The sequence below is a fragment of the Mustela lutreola genome, chromosome 11 (genome assembly GCF_030435805.1).
Source record: "Mustela lutreola isolate mMusLut2 chromosome 11, mMusLut2.pri, whole genome shotgun sequence".
In the NCBI taxonomy this organism is placed as follows: Eukaryota; Metazoa; Chordata; class Mammalia; order Carnivora; family Mustelidae; genus Mustela; species Mustela lutreola.
Genome location: NC_081300.1, coordinates 53,133,613 through 53,145,807, shown reverse-complemented (window position 1 = coordinate 53,145,807; position 12,195 = coordinate 53,133,613). Strand labels below are relative to the sequence as shown.

Genomic DNA, 12,195 nt, shown 5'->3' with positions numbered 1-12,195 from the left:
ACGGGGCAGAGCCTGGATATTGGCCAGGTGGGTCTGCCTAAAGTCTTAACAAACTCTATAAGTACTGGTCTAGCTCCCTCTTCCGTAACATGATGTAAAATAATATATATCCTGCTTTAGAAGATGCTCCCAGAAAAGAGGACATCCAGTAAAACAATACCAGTAAAACAATACAACTAACAAATAGATATTTGACAATTTGGACCGAACTCCAGGGCCTCCCCCATCTTCTCCATTGGTACAAGGGGTGAATGCTGCTGGCCCCTGTCTATGGGCCCCCAGCCTCTAATGCAAACCCCTTGTTCTCGTAAGACACCACAGCCCTTCTGTGGGAAATTCACTATAGTGTGTAAGAAACAGGGAACATGTAGCTGTAGATCCTGTGCTTTCTTACTACCCTTCCCACCCTCTTCTCCAACCAGGATCCCTCCTACAGGGAGCAACAAGTTTCCCACCCTTCCACAAATGTGGCTCCTCCATCAGGGGTAGACAGTGATGCCTAATGGTTTTAAGCTCAGACTCCAGAGCCCGTTTTTCTTCACTGGCATCCTGACCCTCCACTTACTGTCTGCATTACTTGGGACAAGCTCCTTTACTTCTTTGTGCCACGATTTCCTCATCTGTAAAAAGGGGGAAATTAATAGTACCTATACCATAGAATTGTTATTGGGATTTGAGAGATTCTGCTATGTAAGTAATAACAGGTCATTTGAAACAAATGTAGTCTTTTAGGGTATTCTGCTTAAGAACTGAACTTTGAAAAATAAATAGCTCAGAGGAGTTTCAGAGTGCATAATGATTAATTTAGACAAGATTTTAATAGAAACCATCACAATAACCTCATTGGGCCATCTAGGACCATCTCCTTACAGAGAGTGGTCAAGTTAACTATAGGTGTTTATATGTTTCACTTGGTCATTTATAGATGCCGGTCCAAATCAGAAGAATGGGTAGGATTTTCAGGTAGATAAAGGGTGGTGCTGGAAAAGTCAGGAATCTTTTGTTCCTAATTAATAACACAAAAACCTCCCACTGTCATTTTTCTACTTTACTCGTTGGAGCCCAGCAGAAATGGAAGAGAGTGATACAGTGGGTCTCAATTTCACTAAGAAGGAAATCACACTGTGCAAGTTTTTAGAAGTTAAATGGGAGTTACTAGACAGCAGCTCTGTCAATGTGATTATAATTTACAACAATCATATAGCAAGTGAATGAGTGTCCAAGTTCTGTACACATTGAGCAGTGGGTATGCTTTTGTCTCCCCTCAAAGTCCTATAGTTTGACCCACAAGAGCTTTGGGGAAGATCTGAGAGGCGAACAGGGTTGTTTCTGTTGTGTGGCTTCTTCCCATCTGAAAGCTGTTCTTATCAGAGGCCAGCAGACCCTTCACTGTGAAAAATTGCTATCTCCCAAGCGTTGGTGCCAATTGGGATTGCATGTGCCATCCTGCCCACTCTTGACAGATGGCAAGGAGCCCAAGCCTTCCATATGTTCCTCTGTTCCCTGGGAAGGCACGGGCGCACGAACAGATTTGGCTGGTGCAGCTGTGACCGTGGGTGTCTCTCAAGCAGTGTCCCTGTCCTTAGGTTATTTAGCACCAGACGAGGCTCTAGCAATCTGAACATATTCTGTGGTTGATGGCAGAGAAAGAATGAAGTTCTCAGATGTTTGGCTACAAGTCTACAGATCTCTCCAGGGGAGTTAATTAGCTCCCTAGAGCAAGGGCTATAAGGGTTTACGGTAGCATCCCTTCCTACAGAATTTTTTTGGGCATCTTGCTATAGTGGACTGTAGGGAATTTTCTGTTCTCACCAGCCTATTCTCACGTAAGATCTAAGTCTTGTCAGAACTCCCTATTCCTTCACAATGGCAGTAAAATGTCTTCAGAAGACGACATTCTCCCAACAGAGAACTTTGCAAACTTTGCATCTAAATGATATTTCAGAAATAGTCTGTTCTGGGCTTGGTATGCTGTTTTCCTTGATTTATCTTTTCATCCTCTTTGTGATCATTATTTTCAAAACCCTAAAGCTTAATTGAGTTTGAAACTCTCCAAATTTACAAAAGAATTCCCAGGAACAGATCAATCACACGTTGTGTTGTTGTGTTTGTGATTCAGTTCTACAATGCCTTTTTCAGTTGCAATTAGCAGTTTCAATTCTTTGTTCTTTTTTCCTTTCCAGTTTTGTTCCTTTTTAATCTTTTTGATTACCTCCTTAGGTTCGGAACTGGGCTATTCATTCCTTAAGCTGTGGCGCTGTGAATTGCCATTTTATTCATGGGGTCACCCACTACTTTACATGAGGTTCACTTCAAAAGGCCCCTGACTGGGGCTCAGTTAGTGGGCTTTAAGCATTCTCAGTTATCCTGGCACATAATTGCCATAGCTGAGCTTATTACACTCTGCTTATCAAACTATTAAAATCCTTTTAAAAGCAGCCATAGTGACCACTGGAAGGGTTCTTAATTAAAGCAGAGTTGGTAAGTTGCTATCCAAGAAAGTATGAGGGTTTCAGTACAAACTAGTTCTGCATTTCCCATTGGTCATTTGAGTACTATTCCCTTTGTTTCTGTTTGGGGAGAAAAAAAAAATCTTTTATTGTAATGTTTTTAAACTATCAAGATATATGTTAAATTAGGGGGAAAAAACTAATTTCAGTCATTATATATTCATGACTAGACTTGAGTAGAATTTAGTTTAACAATAAGACCTTGAACTTGAAGACTTTTTTCAGTTGGGATTCTGATCTATTTTAAAATTTCTGTCCACATCCATAATGGTCTGTGTTTCAAGTCTGCCACTGAGAAAGTGTTCTGTTCTTAAATTGTGACAGAAAGTAGAAAAGGTAACTACACGCCTCTTAACGTGGATCTGGAGTTTTCTTTTTCTATCCCATTGAGTGATAAATAGGAGGTGTGTTTAATAGAAATACCATTTCACCCTGATATTCCATTGTAACTTCTGGCAAACTATTCAAGATACCTCATGCTCCCCATGAATCCTCCCAGGACGTAAGAAGTAGAGGCCATGGAACCATAGAGGGCTGGAATAAACCTGAGATCATCTAGTTCAGAAATCAGTTTTTTTCCTTCAGCTGTGGAAGCCCTTTTTCAAACAAAAAGTTAAATGGACGCCTGATACATAAACAGAGAAAGAATGGGCTTTTCCGAACCATAAGGCACAGAGTTTCCCCAGTTTGGCTCCCTCCAATCCCCAACCCTGTAAAGTCAGCAAGGGGCTTTTTCAAATCCCAGTTCTTGCCCCGACCTCAGGCTATTTTAGAAGGGGTGGGTTGCACGGCAAAGGCACAGAAAGGGGACTGGCTTGGATTTGGGCAAACTCACCTGCCCACCACGGGGCTGAGGCTTTCCAGTCTGGTCATGCCCTTGTAGACCCAACAGCCTCCCAGAGCATATGTGGTTCTATTTAAGGCTCAGCCCCATTCCCTCCCTGGCTCTGCCTTTCTCCATTCATGTTATGCATTTGTAAGTTTAATTACCCTCCCCACCTAGACAGTAAGGCCCTGGAAGGAGAGAACTGGCGTTACTTATGTTTGCTTTATATAGAGCAGGTGCTCAGGCCAGTTCTTGGTGTGAATTGAAATGATAGTCTCTGCGATGAAATAGCACTAGACTTGCTAGGAATGCATGAAGTTGAGTTTAGTTGGTTCAAGTTTAGATATCCATACAGAACAGATTAATAGATAACACTCATTCTCAAAATAAAAGTGGCCCTAAGAAGAATAATCCCTAGTCGTTAATTGAGTGTTAAATATCCTAGATCATTGGTTTCAAGATATTAGCAGGTATCTGGGGCACCTCAGAGGCTCAATCAGTTAAGTGCCCGACTCTTAGTTTGGGCTCAGGTCATGAGCTCAGGATCCCGAGACCCAGCCTGTCTTGGGCTCTGCTTGTCCCTCTCCCTCTGCTCTCCCCCCAACCTCACTTGCACTCTCTTGCCCTCATGCATGTGTGCTCTCACCCCCTAAAGTAAATATCTTTAAAGTATTAGCAGGTATCAGAATCACCTGGAGCACTTACTAAGAGTTTCTGATTCAATAGGCCTGAGGTGAGGTTTTTCATTCTAAGAAGTTTCCGGGTGATGCTGAAAGTCCGGTGATCCCCTCTGAGAACCAACCAGCACGGACTTAACATTGAGAACAGTTTCAACCTCTGCAACATGTGGAGTCTGTTACAGCTAAGTAGAGGTTATCAATTAACCTCTTTGGCAGTCCAGTTACAAAAGGAGAAAAGAAAAGTACTGAGATTTAGTAAAAGGAATCAAGACTTCTTTCAATTCCTCTAAAAATTTCACAGAGGAGCCATCAGTCAGTTCATTAAGAAACGAACCTGAGCTGCTGTTCTGCAGGGCTGAAAAGGTAGGTCATTTCCTTGCTAGGTGATTCAGTAAGCTGTAACACATAATCGCTTTATATACCCCACCATGCCTGATACTTCGGTCATTGAACTTGCAAATTACAACACCTTGCTAGCTGTCTAACTCTTCTAATCCTCGTACCAACAGAGCCTCTAGAATACGTGCCTCCTGATAACGGTAAAATGAAGGGAAAAGAAAAGCTTGCTTTCAGCAAGGATTCAATCTTGACCTTCTTTGCGTGCTTACTACAGGTCATCCCCTACACCATCAAAACAAAAACAAAAGCCTGTTCTTTCCTATGCAGGAGTTAATTTATGCAAAAATCAGTTCAGTGTGTACTGACAAGTCAATCACTGTGCCAAGAATCCTCCAATACGTGGAAGATCTAGCCTTCATCCTGAAGGTCTACCCAGTACATGTAAAGATATGAATTTATCCCCAGCATGACTCAAAGTAGGTGCCCCATAAATTCGTCTTCAGAGAGAAAGCAAATTTACCTGATATTTACCATCCACAACTTCCTAATGGGAGTGACGCATTTATTCTCTTTGTCCTCCTCTAATTAAGCTGGGTCTCTCAGCTCCCAGGTAGAAGAAATACAACTCCAGAGGGTTTAACTGTCTATCCTCCAACCATTTGTGGACTAAAACCAGGATTAGAACTATGACTCCTGATTCCCAGCAAGCAATCACCCTGGCTGGTTTTGTAGAAATTCGCCCACTTCCTTTTTGTTAGCACTGATTTTTTTTTTAGACGCTACTAATGACATCACAAAGATTCCTATTCTACTTTTCTTCAATATTTTCATATATTTAGAAAATGAGGTATCCCTTCTCCATCCCTTATTTCCACCCAGGAGAGGAGGTGAGTCACCCCATGAAGCTTGCTGCAAATACACATCCCTAGCCACCAGCCCCCGGACCGCAAAGGCAGCACTGGCAGACAGCAATGATTCCTAATCACCAGTTGCACCCTTATGACAAGCAGACAGTTCTAGAGTTTTAATTGCTCCAGAGTCCACTGAGAAGATGGTACAACTTGACTCCACCTGTAGTTACTTACCCCAGCGTTCCATGTTGTTCTATCTACCTGGCTACCCAATTTGAATTCGGCCCGTAGGAAGCAGCAGATTTTAATGGATGAATTTTGGTCTAAAACTACCTGATTTAAAACAAAGAAAAACAAAAAACAAACCCCAGTCTGCATGCCTTTTCTTCAATCACTACATTTCTCTCAGTTTCCTCTCATTCGCCAGTGGATAACACCACAGAAGCTGCAAGTAAATGTATTAACATTTTCACTTTGAAGATGGGGGTGATGGGGGAGAGCTCTCCTGTGGACAGAAGATAACCTCCCCGTGTTACTCCTTTTGTGACTCTAGCATTTGCCTAAGGGTACAATCCCCACGCTCACTGGAAACATGTTTTAAGTATTTCTTATTAACTAGGAATACTAGATAGCAGACACCAGGCACTCAGTTTTATAGTCCAACTTGTAGAAGTTTTTAAACCATGAGAAGAAAAAAAATAGCAAAGAATTACTTCATCTATGCCACTGAAAGTGAGCTCCCAGACCCTCCAATTGAACCCATCAGAAAATAATGCTAAATCATGAAAGCCGCATGAATAAGCCTTGAAGCAAAGTGGACTTAAAATAAGCGGGGGGAGAGAGGGGTGCCTGGGTGGCTCAGTGGGTTAAAGCCTCCGCCTTAAGCTCAGGTCATGGTCCCAGGGTTCTGGGATTGAGCCCCTTATCCGGCTTTCTGCTCAGCAGGGAGCCGGCTTCCTCCTCTCTGCTACTTGTGATCTCTTGGTCTCTCTCTGTCAAATAAATAAATAAAATCTTAAATAAAAAAAAAATAGAGAGGTGCATCTGGTGGCTCTTGGTTTCAGATGGGGTTGTAATCTCGGGGCCCTGGGACCCAGCCTTGTGTTGAACTCTGTGGTGGGGAGGGGGCCTCTGCTGGAGAGTCTCTTTCTTTCTCTCCCTTGCTTCTCCTCTGCACTCTCTCAAATACATAAATACATAAAACCTTTAAAAAAAAAAAAAAAAGAAAATCAGTTGAATATACAACAGCTATCCAGGTGAAAGAAAATCCTGTATAGAGTATCTACCTCTAGTAGAGAATTTTTAGTGTTCTGGTAAAGAGAAAGGCAAAATTACAAAGAAAGTGTCTTTCAAGGCAGGCAGTCAACAATAACTGAACACCTTCTGTTTGCAGTACACCAGAGAGACGCCAAACACAGAGCATATGTAAGGTCCCAGCTGTTCAAGGAGTTTCCTATTAGCACTGTTTACCAGAAGAACCAAGGGAAAGAGAAGTCTCTCAATTTTTACAGTTCCCACTGTTTTTCTTTTTTATGCAAACCCTAGCAGAGAAATAGAATAATCACTAAAGAAAAATCAAAAGCAAGAAAAAGTTCACAGGAATAACAGACTAGTGTCCTGGATTCATGGGGGTCACCACTAGAAAGTCCGTCCCTTTACGATTCAGTCTGAGACTACGATAAGCTGCAGTTCCTGGTTCATCGAGGGGGTGTGGCCAACCAATGACAGTAACTTGACCCCACAATGTGGATGCACTTTGTCACTGAAACCTCAATTTCCATCCAGTCATTTGGGTCTTAAGAGAGTGTAGGTGCAGACCTCAGCCAACCAGTGTCCTCTGCACCCCAGGGGCTGGGGCACATGCCCCAGAATGCACACTTCAAGGTCCAGACTCAGACTTGCCGCTCCTAAGTCACCATTCAGAAATCAGGATACGTCCTGATTTAGGAGGGTATTGTAACATTCTCTCTATGGCAGGAAAGTGAAATCAATTGCTTCTCTACCCAGAGCAGAATTCTGCCTTTTGGAGACAGATAGATGGATGGTTAGATCCTGAGAACACCTATTTGGAGAACACAGTGAAACTGGCACTCATTAAAAGTGTTTCAGTTTGCTTCTCAGAGTCCATAAACCCTCATGATTCGTCAAACTGAGGATTTTAGGGGGGAATGGGGGTGGGGGGATGGGTTGGCCCTGTGGTGGGTATTAAGAAGGGCACATATTGCATGGAGCACTGGGTGTTATATGCAAACAATGAGTCTTGGAACAGTACATCAAAAACTAATGATGTACTATATGGTGACTAACATAACATAATAAAAATAATTTATTTTTTTTAAGTGGAAAAAAAAAAAAGAGAGAGAGAGAGAGAGAGCATGTAGGCTCTGTAAATTTGTAAGCCAGGACTCCAGCAAGTCATTCCTGCTGATGGCCAAAAACCTTGCTTGCTAAACACCTTAAGCAATTGGTTTCAGCTGTTTCAGACAGGACCTGCTTCACCACATTTCACCTTCAACAGCAAAAGGCTGTCAGGCGAGGAACTCCCAGGTGGTTTTAAGTATAGAATTATCCAGTGGAGAGAAAAGTTCATTTGTGACTTGTGCTCCCAGATACCACCACATTTTGAGAAAATATGCTTGGTACTATCTGGTTTCAGCAATTCATGCCAGGATGACCTAAGCAAGCTCTATCTTGCCCCCTGAACTCTGAAAAACGGGAGGCTTCCCGTTACTGGGGGTTAAGCCTCTTTAACACTGAAAAACAAATCTTTGCCACAGAGCAGTCACTCAAGATTTAGGAGTGGGCTCCCCCTAAGCATAGGCTTTGGACACTTTTTTCTGAGTTTATTATTTTTCAGTTTATTAAAGTAAGTTCTAATTAAGGCAGAATTGGAGGCCATGTGAGATTTAAGCATGTTTTCTCACAGAGAAATTTTTGTGAGCTAACCTAAATGATTTTTCCTAAGGATGCCACCAAAGATAATCAGACACAGAAAATCTATACAAAACACCTATAGCTTTCTATGGCAATGGCTACTCCCAGTTGGGCAGAATCACCAAGGGAACATTCTGAAAATACAGATGGCCCAGCAAAACCCCAGGTTGTCGGGGGGGGGGGGGCAGAAATCTTTTTCTGGAGTGTGGCAGCTGATTCTGAATCACAGCCAGCCAGAACTGCCCCCCACTATGTCACATGTTTAATCAAGGCCTTAGGAGGGCACAATTTTCATCCCGTAATGATCTCTAAATAACACATATTATTTATACTTCCTAAACATGCACATTCATAAGCATGCATATGTCCATTCCCCCATCCCCGGCGCTTCGTATAGTGTGCTCTTCCCATTTTTGTCTGTGAGCCAAGTGAACAGAGAATTATGTCTGATTCAGTGTTCAGTACAGTGTCTAGAACATTGGCACCGAATGTGTGTTAAAAAAAGAGAACCAATAAGAACTACATGTTGCTTTCATACACCATTCTTCCAATGCAGGTTTTTCAGGTTTAAAATACACCGTCAACAGATCATATGTTCAGAAACAAAACTTATTATTTTCCACAAGTAAGTTAAGCTTACCTCGTGAGACCCCGACTCCAGTCAAGACCGAGAACGTGTATTACGGGAGTTGAGAAGGGAACAGTCGCTCCGTGAGAGGTTTGCTCTTTGAAACGGATATTTGGTCAAACAAAACCGTCTTTCACCCAGCCAAGAGGCTCACCTGGCGTCTGGGTCAACGCTGTCTCCTCCCAGCCCAGCCTTGCGTCCTTTAGCTACAGCTTATCCCTCCTCATCATTGGTGTCCGCTGAGAAACAGGCACACGTGCCTCATGTCCCCTGTGCTGCAAGTGTTGCCGACACCTGTGGTCTCTTCCACAGCCTTCGGTCAGGAAGGCGGTGCACCTGTGTCCTCCACACCCCAACTTCAAGCTTCTCATTCCTTTAGCACCTCTGCAACTGTTCAGGACGGTCACCTCTTTCTCCCTCCCTGAGCCAAGGGAGTGAGGGGTCTCTGAGGTCACTTGTCCAACAAGTCAGCCCTCTCCCTTACCCTCTAGGCTCTCTCTCTCAAATAAATAAATAAAATCTTAAAAATACTTTCCTCAAACTTTTAGTTTTAACTTAAAACATGTACATGTATATTCGTTCACTAACATTTTCATGAAGTACCAAGGCCTTTTTTTTTTTTTTTGAAAGTGAAACTATTGGTTGGAGTTCTAAGTTGTCTTTCTTGCATGAGCCACATTCCAACTATGTATCTATAAATTCAAGCTTCCGTTTTCTTTAGATTTGGACATGCAAAACAATCTGAAGGCAGACCCTTCGAAGTTGTTGTGACTCTTCTCCTTACTTACACTTGTCTCCCTCACAACTCCTTTGGCCGCCATTTTTACCATCCCTGTCTATTCAATCTTCACAAAACTTTCTAAATGCAAAGAGGAACAACTCCTTTTATTTTTTTTTTTTTATTTTTTTTTTTTAAAGATTTTATTTATTTATTTGACAGACAGAGAACACAAGTAGACAGAGGCAGTCAGATAGAGAGGAAGGGAAGCAGGCCCCCTGCTGAGCAGAGAGCCCGATGCGGGACTCGATCCCAGGAACCTGAGATCATGACCTGAGCCGAAGGCAGCGGCTTAACCCACTGAGCCACCCAGGCGCCCCGGAACAACTCCTTTTAAAAGAGATTTTAGAGAAATGACTATTCTGCCCTCAGCCTATGGTGTTCTGTAATATTTAATGAAATGACATCATTGTAATTCCAAGTTTGGTTAAAATAAATAGATATAAGGAAAAGTCTGGGAGAGTTCTAGAGTTAGCTTCAGAGTGTGAGGATTCTTTGGGCTGCCGTGAGCAGCCTGGCTGTGTTGACAGAGAGAGCAATGGTGTCCGTGAAGCTGGGGCGTGGGTTAGGTGGAGTTTTGTTAAAAGGGCCTCCACTGTACTGAGAAAAAAAAAAGGCCCGATATCAGGTAAAGCAAAATGCAAGGTAAAATAATTTCAGAAAAAATGCACTCATATAATGGAAAGAGCACTTTTTTGATGGGGAAGGAAAAGGCAGAAGTGAGGAAATTCTAGATTCTAGACAAAGACACTGCTAATTGGGGACTCTGGGTAAATCAATTATATTTCCTGGAGTTCATCTTTTTTCTTTTATAGAGGTAGGCTAAGCTGTCTTCAGCTTCAAAGCCTTTTATCCATACTTCCCCACGGTTCCTGTGGGTAAGTAATGGGGTAGGTGAGAGTGACAGTAAATCACGCTTAACTTCCTCATCTGTAAAATGAGGGAGGAACTTAAGCATCAATCAGCAATTCCTCAGCTATGTTCTTCAGAGAGGCCCTCCTCAGAAAGGGCAAGAGATAGTCTTCAAAAAGCTCAGTATCAGACAGTTTTACAAAATGCTAAGGTACAAATATTAAAGAAGGTTTCTTTACTGCAAAACTTCACAATCTTTAATAGGTGAAAGAGTATTGTGACTCTCTAAGGAGAAAATATGACAGCCAGCTTCCACAAAATATATTGCACCAAATCTCTCTCTCTTCTCTCTTTCTTCTCTGTCTCCTTCTTGCTCTCTCGCTGTCCCTCATAAAATCTCTCCTAGGACTAGAGATCCACAGAACACACTTTGGGGAAATTCTAGCCCAGCTATTTCTTTGGTCCTTTCTAGCTCCAAATTCACATTTTGCTGGGGCCTGCATCATTGACTCACTGAGACTTAACAAACAAGGTGTTGGAAATGACCAGAGAGATAATGGAGTCATTTTTAAAAGACAAATCTTTGAACAAGGTCAGGAAGGGGAAAGCTACCAGAACCTTCTTTTGATGTTTTCCTTGGCACCAAGTAATCATGACCACTAAACTATGTCATTATAAAGAAATCTCTGTACAGCACTGGTATATGATGGAGGTGACTTCCAAATTATCTTTATGCATGCTTTGGTCCCTCCCTTTATGCACATACATTTCAACTCAACTGATTTATTTTTCTACTATCAGTGAAGGGACTATATACAGAAAATACAGCAGAAAGTAAAGATAGTAATAATGAATAATAATAATGAATAAGAGAGTTGGGCCTTTCTATCAAGAAACCTTGCTGCAAATTCATGCACCTTCAGTGTACTTACCTGTGCCAAATGCTCTTTTTCATTCAATTTATATTTTATGTACAACGTCTAAGTGGGCAAGAACAAAAGTGTATCTCAAAAGACTGAACTATCTTGAGACTGCTTAGGGAGTGAATAACATGTTAGTACTTCATCAGCTAAGAACTGTATAAATTATACTCATAAAAGTGACCCACCTCCCTGAGAGATCATGCAAATAAAGGTCCACTGAGGCCAGTTGCCTGCCACAGGTTTGTCTCTTTTGTTTGTGTGTGTGTGTTGTTGTTGTTGTTTTGGTTGGTTTTTTGTTGTTGTTGTTTTTTGCTGACTACTGCTGGACATATTAATGTTACTAACATTACTGTCTTTACTAATGTCACAACATTTCATTATTGCCATTTTACTAATGAGGCATCTGGTATGAAACAAAATAAGTTCAAAGTTAGAGGCAGCTATTGTAGAAGGATCTTCTCTGAAATGTGTTCCATGGTAATATCACTTCACCCTGGAAGGGATGGTCAACGTGAATAGCCTCCCGACAGCTTTCTCCATCGTTTCTCTAACAGCCAACATATATTAGACCCAGTGGAGTGGACTACGTACTACAAATATGGCTCTTGTTTATGGTTGTATCTGAAATTTAGAGAATTTTAAAGGGTGTAGTTCCTCTGAGGTTTGAACCATATGCTGCAAAGAACCAAAGGACTGTTTTTACCCATGCATATTTGCAGTGTGAACATAGCGCTAGTCACGTATAAATTTATATATGTCTATGCATTATATTTGTAGGGTTAACTCCATTTTCTTGCCTCTACGGTGGAAGGATTTGGACTAGACTGTAAATAATATTAAGTTGAAAAGTCATTTTTAAAATTATTACAGATCA

General features: G+C 41.8%; 1 protein-coding gene and 1 long non-coding RNA gene across 5 annotated transcripts in view; one reads left to right on the top strand and one right to left on the bottom strand.

Moving 5' to 3' along the window:
• Positions 1–12,195, top strand: part of DLGAP1 (DLG associated protein 1) — an 889,418-nt gene that overhangs the window by 536,233 nt on the left and 340,990 nt on the right. The gene's annotated exons all lie outside the window — the stretch shown is intronic.
• The window catches only part of LOC131811672 (uncharacterized), a 365,766-nt gene that overhangs the window by 134,970 nt on the left and 218,601 nt on the right, over positions 1–12,195 (bottom strand). The window lies entirely within an intron of this gene.